The following is a 13,243-nucleotide window of genomic DNA, read 5'->3' as shown; positions in this document are numbered from 1 at the left end:
CAGTTTACCTCTTAACTTGGCTATGAAGAATGGGGTCCGCGGGACATAGGCTGACCCGAGACGCGGCTGGGCCGCGGCACTGGAGAAATATTAAAGGGGGCAGAGTCTAAGCTCCTTCGCCATGGCCATTCTGTTATCCTCCCAAAGCACACCCGCCTGCAGGACTGTGTTCATCCTCCCCAGGAGCCTGATGCTTAGCTCTTTATTTATCTCTGTGTAACGAACAAACCATCTCCTGTTACTCCACTGGGTTCTGTGGTTATCTACCCACACAAAGAAGTTAAGCAAGGGGCTGGCGCTGTGGCGTAGCAGTGCTGGCATCCCATATGGCCGCCGGTTCGAGACAAGTTGCTCCACTTCCAATCCAGCTCTCTGCTATGGCAGGGAAAGCAGTGGAAAATGGCCCAAGTGCTTGGGCCCCTGCACCCACATGGGAGACCCGGAAGAAGCTCCTGGCTCCTGGCTTCAGATCGGCACAGCTCTGGCCACTGCAGCCATGTGGGGAGTGAACCAGCGAATGGAAGACCTCTCTCTCTCTCTCTCTGCCTCTCCTTCTCTCTCTGTTTAACTCTGACTTTCAAATAAATAAATAAATCTTTAAAAAACAAAGTTAAGCAAACAGGCAAAACTACTCTTTGGAAAATTACAAGGTTAAAAAACAATAATGTAGTACTGTAAGTGTAGCACAACATCATACCACCTATTTATAATGAGGTTTCTCTGATGTCTAAGAACTATAATTTGGGGACGGCACTGTGGTGTAGTGGGTCACTGCCTGTAGTGCTAGCATCCCATATGGGTGCCAGTTCGAGTCCCAGCTGCTCCACTTCCAATCAAGTTTTTTGCTATGGCTTGGAAAAGTAGCAGAAGATGGTCCAAGTCTTTGGGGCCCTGCACCTGTGTGCAAGACCTGGAAGAATCTCCTGGCTCTTGGCTTCGGCTCAGCCCTGCTCTGGCCATTGTGGCCATCTAGGGAGTGAACCAGTGGATGGAAGAACTCTCTACCTCTCTGTAACTCTGCCTTTCAAATAAATAAAAAATTTTTTTTAAAAAAGCACACTTTACTGTTTTGGTAATTTATAATAATTAACCAACAGAAAAAAATGTAAAATTTCCGAAAGTAATTACTAGTCTAATCACGCTGCAATCCAATTGTTAATGTAAAAATTAAAACCCTATCAATAGGGGCCAGCGCTTTGGCACAATGGGTAAAGCCTCTGTCTTGATGCCAGCATTCATATGGACGCAGGTTTGAGTCCTGGCTGCTCTGCTTCTGATCCAGCTCCCTGCTAATGCGCCTGTGAAAGCAGTGGAAGATGGCCCAACTGCTTGGCTCCCTGCATTTATGTGGGAAACTTGGAAGAAGCTCCTGGTTCCTGCCTTTGGCCTAGCCCAGCTCTAGCCATTGTGACCATTTGGGGAGTAAATCAGAGGATGGAAGACACCCCCCCCCCATCTCTGCTTTTCAAATAAATAATTTTTTTTAAATAACACCCTATCAATAGACACACATACCTCAAGTTCTGCGTCAAGTGGTTCAGGAGAGCCACTTGTGTGAGACTCCTGGAAGGAGAGGTTTACTAGACACTCCTTCCTGGACTTTCACCACTAGACAGTATCGAGAGACTTCCAGAACATCTGCAGAGTCCCCACTTGAACCCAAGCATCTCTCTAGCTCTAGAAAAAGAAGGAATTGTAAAGAGAGATAATAATTAGCTAATTAAGTATTGAATAGTATTGCTCAGTTTAGTATCATTATGTAAAAAACATAAACAAATCAACAGAATGGCACCATTTCATGTTAAAATCCTTTCCAAGAGGAATCCTGCCTTCCTTGCCCTCCGGTTCACTGAACTCAGGAAGTTGTTCCTACTTTATATGGATGTCAACTCCTGTGTGGAGATGGATGGGAAAAAACGGCAGCTGAAAGAATTCAAAGACCGCTTGGTCATTTCCTGATCTGTGCATGGCCATTACTGAAACTTGTTTTCTAAAATGGAAAAAACAAACGAAAAACAAATCCATCAACACTGCCAAAGAGGACAGGTCCGTCCTCAAGCGTTTCCACCAGACAGGAAGGATACAGTGGGCTGCCCCTTTCACAGTAACTCCCAGGGAAGTCCAGGGGCTCCAGCAATTCACCAAGAATAAACAGAAGCCCCACTAGCTCAGCCGCCTCAGCAGGGAAAAGCCCTCACACCTCTGCTGTCTGGGCCAACTGCTCTTCCTTCCCTGCAGACCTGGCCTCTGACGCCCCGCCCTGCTGTCTCTCAGGAGACGGCCCCCACGTGCCAGAGGAGCCTCTCCACCGGGCAGCTCACCCCCCAGAGCAGGTCTGGGAGGACAGCACGCTGGAAGGCAAACACGGGTCTGCGCTCCACCAGCAAAGCCTACGCAGTTGCTAGACGCAGCAGGAAGGTGACCGTATCACAGTACCAGCACCTGGGAAGCTTAAGAGACAACACACACCCACCTGCCACAGACTCCAAGTCTGGCTGCGAATTGGTAACCCAATTCAACCAGGCGGCCGGTCCATCCTGATGGGGTGCTTAAGGAGACCCCCAAGGGCCAACCGCCCGATGAGAAGGCAGCCTGTGTGCAGTACTGTGCGCAGGCAGTCCTGGTGGGTAGCTACTGGGAGAATTGACAGGGCTTGATTTCTTTGGCTTGGTGAGGGAGTTTAATGGGAATGCAAGCAGGGTGAAAAAATAGGACAGGGCGTCGCTCCACCCTTGAAGGGAAAGAGTGCCTTAATTCATAAGGACAGCTCGCAGGGGCAGTGCCGTGGCAGCAGGGGGCAGGCTGAGACACCTCTGGCACGACAGCCGCACCTAGAGGATGTCCCTGCCACTCGGAGTCACACCGGGGCCTCCAGCTGACTTCCTCTCACCGAATCTCTGCTCCTGGCTCCACCCACCCCACGACAGCCCTCCCTTGGCTGCTGTCACTCAAGCATCCTCACAGTTCCCCACTGCTTTGCTGGTGACCAGAGACGACTGCTGGTACCTAGCTGATTTTTCATGGCTACAATGACTCCCGACACTGCTCCCCTTGTGTTACCATCCTGCTCCAAGGCAGCTCTCCACGAGTTTCCCAATGAGGACAAACCGCCCTGTGCGCAGTCACTGCCGGGTCTCTCGCTCTGTCTGCACTTGCACCGCTTCCTCCACTCTGGTGTCCCGGGCTCCTGGGCAGTGTAGGCGAGCGCCGACACTTAGTCTGAATGGGCCCCTGGGAAGGAACTGCGCTGCTGACTCCGGTACGTGACGAGGCGAGGAAAGCGAGGCCGAGGGCTCAGGCAGGTGAGCAGGGCCTGTGTGAATGCAGGTGTGCTGACATCGGAAATAAAACCTAAAGAATACAACGGGCTCCCATGTGAGAATGAGAGGAATTTACACAACAGAAATGTGACGAAAACAAAATCAAATGGACTCACACCCTGCAAGGCTATCGATACACACAGAGCGTGAAGGGCCCTGGGAGCAATACTGGGAGAAATTAACCTCAGGACAAAAAAGAAATGCAGAGTATGTGTGGCTGAAATACCAGAATTAAAATATTTCATAAACTCAGAGGCAGAAAGAGACACAGAAAGACAGCCTTTTTATTTTGTCTGTCAAAAAATAACAGAAATTAAGCGCTGTTTAAAAAAAATTGATACACCATTGACCCAACTAACCAAAAAAAGGGGGAAGACCCAAACTAATAATATCAGAAATAGAAGGCAGATGTCACAATGGATATCACAGAAAAAGTCATCAGCTAAGTGTTTAAGACGGCTTTATATTTTGTCTTTCTAGACAGAGGGAGCTCCTGTCTGTGGGGAGCAACTCGGACTATACTGTTACTGGAATTAAGACTTATTCTATACATCTGCTCTCCCACAATATGGCGCTGGGAGAGGAGCAGATAGCTTCTACCCAGCTGCCTCTCACCAACTTGACAGGCTGCAGGAGCTGCTCCTGATTGGAGGAGAGCAGCGCGCTCAGCGTGTGGGTAGCAGAGCATGGATTGGTGGAGAGGACTATATAGGAGGAGAGAGACGGCATGGTGGTGTGGGTTGGTTGGAGAGTGCGTTGGAGAGTTCGCGGGGAAGTTCGTTGCTTCGTTCTTTCTCATTTCTCTCTACTCATTCTCACTTTGGGAGTTCGCTGTTTACTTATTCTTACTTTACTATAGAAAGGACTTGTAAAAAAGGGGAACATCAAGCGTCCGGTCCGGTGCGGCTCCTCCGCGTGCGGAGGAGCAGCACCTGTCCACCGGTTCACTCCCAAATTCCTCCAACAGCCGGAGCTGGGCAGGGCCGACATTGGAGCCTCAGCACTCAGTCCAGATCTCCCACATGGGCGGAACCCAGCACCTCAAGCCACGACCACCACCTCCAGGTTCTGCAGTGGCAGGAAGCTGGCAGCAGGAGCTGCTACAGCTGAGAATGACACAGGCACCCACCCCAATGTGGCACGCAGGCCTCTTAACCACCAGGCCGCACGCCTGCCCCTGAACTGGCATAAATTTATAATAGAAAGTCATCAAGACGGTACGGGGCAGGAGAGCGCAGAAGGAACGCGAGTTCGGGAGATCGGATTCTTGCTCCAGCTCTGGGTCTGAGCGGATCGCGTGACCGGCATGAGTCTGCGCAGGGAGCCCTCTACACGCAGCTGTTCGTGACACAGAGGGGCCGGTTCAGAGCAGTGGCGTCCGTGCTCCTCGCGGGGGAACTGAGGTTGCCCTGCGGTGCTGCAGGAACCAGGGTGGGGAGCAAGGGAACCGAGGGGGCACGAGGCTCCAGCCTCCTTTCCCTAAGAAGCCGTCGTCCAAGGCTGAGTCGCCCCACGGGCCTCTGCAGTACAGTATCTAGGCCATTTGGGGAGTGACCCAGAGGGTAGAAGACCTCCCGCCCATCCCCCTCTCCCCTTCTGTAACTCTTTCAAATAAAATTAAAAATTTTCAAAAATGAATTTGCTGAGTAATTACCTAAAGAAATTAAAAAAAAAAAAACCCTGGTTACATGTTTGTTCTCTATCTGTATCTAAATATCATCTGTAAGCTGCTAATTCCCAGGTTTCCAGGTCCAGTCACCCATCGCACAAATCTCCCAAAGCCTTACTGAGCAGCTCCCTGCACCTGTAGGGACACGTCACAGGACTCCCAGCAGGCGCCTAAGGCCGCGGAGGGAGCTGAGCCCCACACTTCAGTGCCTGGACACCTCCTCGGGGCACCCCACGTGCCATGGCTGTGATGGTGGCAGTCTGAGGGGCTCAGCAGAATCATCACACGTGGGCAGGTGTGTTGTTCCTGAAGACCTACCAACCTCAGGATGTGATTTTTCCCTTTCCGTATAAAGTTGAGAACTGTCAGCTTTTCACTCGAAGGACACACTTCAGAGCTTCTCCTTGGCCCAGGTGCTGAAACCTGGGGCCATTTTGCATTTTGGGGGCATTATTGAGCAACACAAAGTTACCTGAACACTGTGGCACCATGACCATCAATCGGATGACTGAGGCGGCATCACAGTGAGCCATGAGCGGGTGGCACACGTGGCGTGCAAACGCCGGATGAAGGGACGATTCATGGCCCCAGCTGGATGGAGTGGGACAGTGCAGGACTTCATGCAATTTAAAACTCAGGAACCATCAGTTGCTACAATTTTCCATGAAAAATTTAAACACTGTTTATTTGGAAGGCAGTGAAATACACACATAAATACAGAGTGCAAGTGTATGCGTCCATCTGCTGGTTTACTCCCTAAGAATCCACAATGGCCAGAACTGGGCCAAGGCTGAAACTAGGAGTCAGGAACTCAATTCAAGGCTGCAACGTAGGTGGCAGACACCCAATCACTTCAGCCATCACCACGACCTCCCGCGGCGTGCATTAGCAGGAAGCTGGAGTCGGGAGCTAGTGTCAGAAATCAGCTCCTGGTGCTCCAGTGTGGAACGTGGGTATCTCAGCTGCTACGCCAAACATCCACTCCCACGTAATAGTTCTGGACTGCAGGTGACTGCAATCTCAGAAAACAAACCACAGCTAACAGTGCCCACCGTACCAAGCGCCTATGCGGCGTCTTTGTTTGGATGTCGAATATAACTCACTGTGCCCTACCCAGGCTGGTTCCACCACAGTCATCCTCCATCCTCCTGGCTGCGCAGGCTGACCCGACTTCCTGTCTCTTCTATGCCACCCCCAATCTGTCAGCAAACCCTGCAGTCACTCCTCACTGCCTCTGCTGCTGGAGTTCACGCGAGGCCATCCCTCACCTGCACGCTCCAAAGCGGCCTCGTCAGCCTCCTCCCTTCCATCCTGACCCTCTTCTGTCTCTTCGCGGCAGCAGCCAGAAGAAGCCAGACTTCAAATGGAAGTCAGGGCCGTCACAAGTGCCCACATGCATTCCCATTTCACTTGGTTCGTCGTGTGAGGGCGGCCTGGGTGACCTATTCCTTCCAGCCCATGTAACAACCTTGACTGCTTCTCCCCTACGCCAGCTTCCTTGAAGTTTCTTAAACAGGACAGGCATGCTGCAGCTGCAGCACCTTGCACAACCTGCTCCTTCTGCAAGGAGTGCTCCTCTCCGGATACCCAAAGGGGTCACCCACCGCCCTTCAAGCCTACAAACGTCCCCTTTCCACGGGCCTGAAGTGGCAGCCCCTGCATCACCCCTCTACCTCCAGGGCTCCCTACCCGTCTTCCCCTGACTTAGTGTCCTCTGTACCACTTACTGCCTTCTCACATCCACGATATCTGCTTAGGGAGGGTCCCGTCTGTCTCCCACCACCACAAAACGAGATCCCTGAGAACAAAGGTTTGTCTTCTTGTGCCCTCTGAGTGTTGCCTGGAACACACTAAGTGTTCAGTAAACACCTGCTAAATGACTGAATGATAAACAGAAAATCCTAAGAAGATTAAAAAGGAAATACTTAAGATAAAAATCAGAAACTACCTCATTTCAAGATAATTACTAACAATAATTTTGTCAGGAGAGGGGAGAACTGTGAAACAGGGTGCACTATGGATACCAGCTGTGCTAGGCTCACCACTGGCCTTCCACATTACCAACATGGTTTATCTTTTCGTTTATTTAGGTCTCAAAATTTCTTTCAACAGTGCTTAGTAGCTTTTAGTTTATAGGTCTTGCACATATCTCATATTTATTCCTGTCATATTTTTTTTTGACAGGCAGAGTTAGACAGTGAGAGAGACAGACAGACAGAAAGGTCTTCCTTCCATTGGTTCACCCCCCAAATGGCTGCCATGGCCGGCGCATTGCGCTGATCTGAAGCCAGGAGCCAGGTGCCTCCTCCTGGTCTCCCATGCAGGTGCAGGGGCCTAAGCACACAGGCCTAAGCACACAGGCCATCCTCCACTGCCTTCCCGGGCCACAGCAGAGAGCTGGACTGGAAGAGGAGCAACTGGAACAGCACCTGACGCACCAACCGGGACTAGAACCCAGGGTGCCGGCGCCACAGGCGGAGGATTAGCCAAGTGAGTCGCAGCGCCGGCCCCTGTCATGTTTCTTCATAGTAGTATAAATGGTATTGATTTTTAAAATTTCATTTTCTAATTGTTGACAATGTATAGAAATATCATTGACTTTTTTGGATACTGATCTATATCCAGCAATATTGGTAATTTCATTTGTTAGTTCTACCAGTTTGTTTTGAGATTCCTTAGCATTTCCCATGTACACAATCATGTCATCTGCAAGAACAATTAAAAAAAAAAAGCTTTAAATTTAATTTTTGAGTTAGGATTTTGGGGTCAAAATAAGGGTATAAATTCTGGTTTCAAATTCCTGTGAGGGTGTGCTTGCATTTACAAATTTCTTGCAGGCCCTTGTCTTGATTTATAATTGTGAATCACGATATGCTCTTACTGCTGATCTTCTCAAAGGGTCACAATACAATATCCATGTTTCCCACTGGACAACTCGGGGCGCGTGAGAGGGAGAAGGAATTTGAGGTGACCGTCCTACCCATTAAAGTGCGCACAAGAACAATGACCAGTGCCTGTTGGTGTCCTAACCTATGTGGATGCATGAAAGTCCTGTGATGTCCTTCCTTGGAGAGCACCACACCTTGTATCTGTACATTTGTGTGTGGGGTGAACATGTTAAAATGTTAACCCATTGGTTTTATATCCTAAATTAATGACGTTGGTTCAATTTGGTGAGTATCCTTTTAATCCTTCCATATTATACAAGTTTAAGATTTTTAAGCTTTTTAAGTGGCTGAGCTCACACAAATAACATCAACAAAGTTAAATTAATTTCTCAAAATGAATTCATTAAATATTCATCTTTGTAAACTCTATGGAGAAACTCCTAATAAGAATGATCTTGAGATAAACTGGACACAGAAAATGAGTGAAACCTCACACAGAATTTACCTAGAATTGAGCAAAATTAAATATGAGGTACTGACAGCTCGGAAGAAATGACTAAAGAGAACAACTGAAGACCCAAAAGTCGCAGAGAGAATTCTGCTGAGAAGTGAAAAGCCAAGGGGGATGGCCACAACACACTTTAATGGAATTCTCCCTTAAACTCCTGCTTGGAGCCAACGTATCCACTTCTACCCTTCAGATCCTCCCACTGAGGCCACTCAAAAGGGAAAAGGAAGACAAAGCAGAAGACACGCTTTAGCTCAAGGAGGAGCGTCGCCTTCTGGCCTTGTCCTGCCTTCCGGATTATTCTGAGTGGTAAAAGAAAAACTTCTCTCCAAAAAGCTCATTGAAAAATGCAGATTTTACAACAGGGTGATCTCTCTTTGGCTGCTTTCCAAAGTTTCAGTAGGATTAGCAAAGTCATCAGATAAACAAGTTTGTTAGTCTAGTTTTTTTCTTTTGAAAAATTTTTATCTTAAAGCAGAAAGAAAAAGAGAAAGAGAGAGAAAGAGAGAGAGAGAGAGAGAGAACTATCACTTCCCAAATGCCCAAAACAGGTGGCTGAAGCCAGACTCCAGGAACTCAACCCAGGTCTCCCACACAGATGGCAGGAATCTGACACTGGAGTCCTCCTCTGCTATCCACCAGGGTGCACGCTAGCAGAAAGCTGTGGCCAGGAGCCAGAGCCAGGAATTGAAGCCAGACACTCTGATGTGAGATGCCAGTATTCAAAATAAATAGGCCAAACACCTGTCACTGTTTTTTTTTTTTTTTTTTTTTTTTTTTTTAATTGAGAGGCAGAAAAACAGAGAGCTCCCACCTGTTGGCCCACCTACCAAATGCCTGCAATAGCTGGGGCTGGGCCAGGCTGCAGCCAGGAGCCAGGAACTCAACCCAGGTGTCCCCTGTGTGGATGGCAGGAGCCCAGTTCCTATTACTTCAGCCACCATTTCTGCCTGCCATAGCCTGCACTGGCAGGAGGCTGGAGCCAAGAGCCAGAGCTCGGTATCCAATACAGGTTCTCTGATGTGGGATATGGGCATCCCAAGTCTGTTTTCTGGTACTAAAACAAAACGCCTGAGGCAGATTAACCTTACAAAGAAAAGAGGCTTCTTTGGCTCACAATTTTGGAGGCTGACGTCCAGGACTGGGCAGTCACGTCCATTTGGCCTCTGGTGAGGACAGCTGGCATCATGCCAGGAACAGGTGCAGGAGCAAGGGCTCACACCAGCTAACAGGAAGCCAGAGAGCAACTCCGGGCTCAGGTCTGCTCTTGGAACAACTTGCTCCGGTGACAGCTGCCTTAACCCCCTCTGAGGGCAGGGCCCTCACTGGCTGACTGACCTCCGGCTGGGCCTGCCTCTTGGAGGTTCCACCAGCACACTGAGGACCCAGCATCCTTCCCATGAGCCTTTGGGAAACAAACCACGGCAACGAGCAAGGTGCTATGATGTGGCCTCCAAGAGATTCCAGGAAAGGTGCCACACTGAACCCTATTCAACCAGAAGTTACAATCGTGCAGTCCCCTAAGACACTGCCAAGCTGACACACTTCCTGTCCTTAAGAAGGGGCTGGTGCCAGGAAGGTGCTCAGAGTCTTCGAGGATTCCAGATGGATACACACTCAAGAATCCTCAGAGAAGGGGACAGCGTTTTCTTGGGTGCCCAAATGACTGGAAAAGACAACCACAGGTAGAGGAATCCAGGAACGCAAAGACGAGATTCACGCTGACTTAGCTACTTCCGGAGGGAGCAAAGTTAAAACTGGACTCATGGATTCCAAAGATGTGTTAAAGGCTATGAAAGGCAAGCAGGGTAGCTGGGCTGGACTTCAAGGGCCAGCTCAGAGGGTGGGAGGTGATATAAACTTTTAAAGGGCGGGAGGGAGGCAGGTCTGGCCAAGACACAGGCTTGGTACTGCATACACTAGCAGGAGATAAGGTTCAAAAAGAAACACAGGACCTTGCATTCCAGCCTAAGGAGTGCCTCTCTGAGGCTATGGGCAGTGGGGTTTTGTAGACTGATAAACAGGGAGGCCACACGACAAAGGCAATGGTTCTAGGAGACTAGTTTGTTAGAAATACGCACACAGATCAGAGATTTAAGACTGAAAAGTGGCAAATGAGGGTTCTTCAAGAAGTTTAGTTATTAAAAAAAAACTATGCAAGGATTTCAAAATGTTTTGAAACAAAGTAAACTTGTCTTTCAAGTCCATTTTTCCACAAACTGTTTGAAACACTCCCAGAAAGCAGGTTCTAACATCAGACACAAGTAAAAAGTGGTCAAAAAAAAAAAAAAAAAAAAAAAAAAAAGACTTGTGAAGGTACTAAGAAATATACACAATACTTGAAATTGCAATCAGTAGGCAAATCGTATTAAGAAATTCCACTCAGGGGCTGTGGTGCAGTGGGTAAAACCACAGCTTGTAGTGCTGGCATCCCATATGGGTACCGGTTCAAGTCCCAGCTGCTCCACTTCCAATCCAGCTCTCTGCTGGGGCCTGGGAAGGCAGTGGAAGATGGCCCAAGTGCTTGGGCCCCTGCACCCATGTGGGAGACCCAGAGGAAGCTCCTGGCTCCTTGCTTCAGATCAGCACAGCTCCAGCCGTTGCAGCCAATTGGGGAGTGAACTAGCGGATGGAAGACCTCTCCTCCCTCTCCCTCTCTCTCCTTCTCTCTGTGTAACTCTGACTTTCAAGTAAATAAAATTCCACTAAATGAAATACAATTCTGAGGTTCAATATCTGCATGAAATAAAGTTCAAAAAAAAAAAAAAAGATTTCCCCATTATTAAGAATGATCATTTTACAAGGATTTTAAAAAGAATCAGTGCCAGCATCCCATGGGGGTGCCAGTTCGAGACCCGGCTGCTCTACTTCCAATCCAGCTCCCTGCTAATTCACCTTGGAGAGCAGTGGAAGATGGCCCAAGTGCTTGATTCCTGCCACCCTGTGTGGGAGACCCAGAAGAAATTCCTGGCTTCTGGCTTTGGCCTGGCTCAGTTCTGGCCATTGGAGCCATTTGAGGAGTGACCAGTGGATGGAAGATCTCTGTCTCCCTCTCTCTCCTTTCCTCTCTCTGTAACTCTGCCTTTCAGATAAATAAATCTTTTTTAAAAATCATAATAAACTGGAGGATCAAAGTCTTCTACCCAAATTTTTATATTATTAGCCCTAACACAAAAAATATAGGAAAAAAAGCCTACTTCATCAAGACATACTGGTATCATTTCTTATAATAGCATGCATGTTTCATGAATGTCACTGCTATTAATAAGCTGTGAGCACATATACATATATATGCATTTACTCACTCATGTTCACAAATAAAACAAATCTCTGAGGGCAGATCTTAAAAACGTCTGTGGAAAACCAAATGACAAAATTAAGTTTATTTTGGTGCAAAAAACTGTGAAACCCATGCATGGCTGTTTCAAAAACACATTTCCATGAACCTTTAGAAGACTCTTGAATTCATGGATTGAAAAATTTTTCCCACAAAAAATTTATCTTTTCTTTTTTAAGTTTGAAATAGAGAGAGAGAGAGAGAGAGAGAGAGAGCGCCCGCGCTCCCATCTCCTCATGCCTGCAGTGCAGGGCTGGGCCAAGAAGCAGCCAGGAACCGGGAACTCAAGTTGGGTCTCACATGTGGGTGGCAGAAACCCAGATCCTTGGGCCATCAGCTGCTGCCTCCCAAGGTGTGCAACAGCAGGAAGCTGGAACCAGGAGCAGAGCCAGGATCTAACTCGGGCACTCGGATATGGAATGTTGGTGGCCGCTACACCACAATGCCTGCTCCACAAACCTTAGCTTTTCATTTTCTAAAAACTTTGAGAAGTCTCCTCATATTTGCTAGACTCATTCTAATCCCAGAAATACATATGTATGTGTATATACATATATTTACATATATTTATATATGTAATATATACACATATATTTACATATATGTGTAAAACAAAGTCACTGTCCTCACTGGGTTTGCTGTCTACTCAGGCAGGGATTACAGACAGAAAAATGAACAGAGTGTAATGGTGTGCTGGCGCCACAGGCAGAGGATTAGCCTGTTGAGCCACGGCACTGGCAAGTTTATTCATATTTTGAGACACAAGAGATAGAGATACAGACAAATAGACAGACAGACACCTCCCATCAGCTGATTTAATTCCCAGATGCCCACAACAGCCCCAGGATGGCGGGGTCAAAGCCAGGAACTAGAAATTCCATGCAGGTCTCCCACAGGGGTGGTAGGAAACCCAGTAACTTGAGCTACCACCACTGTACCCCTGGGGTGTACATTAGCAGGAAGCTGGAGGCAGGAGCTGGAGATGGGTACTGAACCCAGGTACTCTGGTATAAGATATGCACATCTTAACCAGTGCCTTAACCACCAGGCCAAAAGGCTGCCCCAATGCTGCTATTTTAGATAGAAGAGTTGGAGATAAAAAGGTAGGAGCGTACTTGCCATTTTCAAAGAACAAAACTAGTATAACAAAGGAGAAGGGAGATCAAGAAGGCAGTTAAAGGAAATGAAGCTGAGAGCCTGGCAGGAGCCAGGTCTCCCAGGGCCTTGTTGACCACTGCACAGACTTCAGCCTTCGGAGGAGTCACTGAAGGGGTAAGAACGAAAAACTGATATGAACTTGATTATGTCATGGCACAGATATAATGATCAATAAGTGGGTCCTAATGACTCTGAGTTTCTTCTACACAAATCTAACATAGTTCAGAAACAGCTGACTAGTATTATAAGTTGACACAAAATAGAATATCTTTGAAAAATCTCAAACAGATTTTTCAATAACATTATCATTAAAACAGGATATAAAATTGGGTTCAATCAAAGGAAATATATCCATTGTTGTGG

General features: G+C 47.9%; 1 protein-coding gene across 17 annotated transcripts in view; it reads right to left on the bottom strand.

Annotated features, from left to right (window-relative positions):
- Positions 1 to 13,243, bottom strand: part of DTNB (dystrobrevin beta) — a 248,570-nt gene that overhangs the window by 96,394 nt on the left and 138,933 nt on the right. The window contains exon 1 of one of the 17 annotated variants that reach the window (XM_089326725.1): positions 2,474 to 2,854. The exons of the other annotated variants lie outside the window; for them this stretch is intronic. The gene's annotated coding sequence lies outside the window, so the exon portion shown is untranslated. Of the gene's footprint in view, positions 1 to 2,473; positions 2,855 to 13,243 lie in introns of those variants that run through there. 17 annotated transcript variants of the gene reach the window in all.

The sequence above is a fragment of the Oryctolagus cuniculus genome, chromosome 2 (assembly GCF_051225735.1).
Source record: "Oryctolagus cuniculus isolate XC-2025 breed Fujian yellow rabbit chromosome 2, ASM5122573v1, whole genome shotgun sequence".
Classification (NCBI taxonomy): Eukaryota; Metazoa; Chordata; class Mammalia; order Lagomorpha; family Leporidae; genus Oryctolagus; species Oryctolagus cuniculus.
The sequence above is the reverse complement of the archived record's forward strand: the minus strand, read 5'-3'. Positions and strand labels throughout refer to the sequence as shown.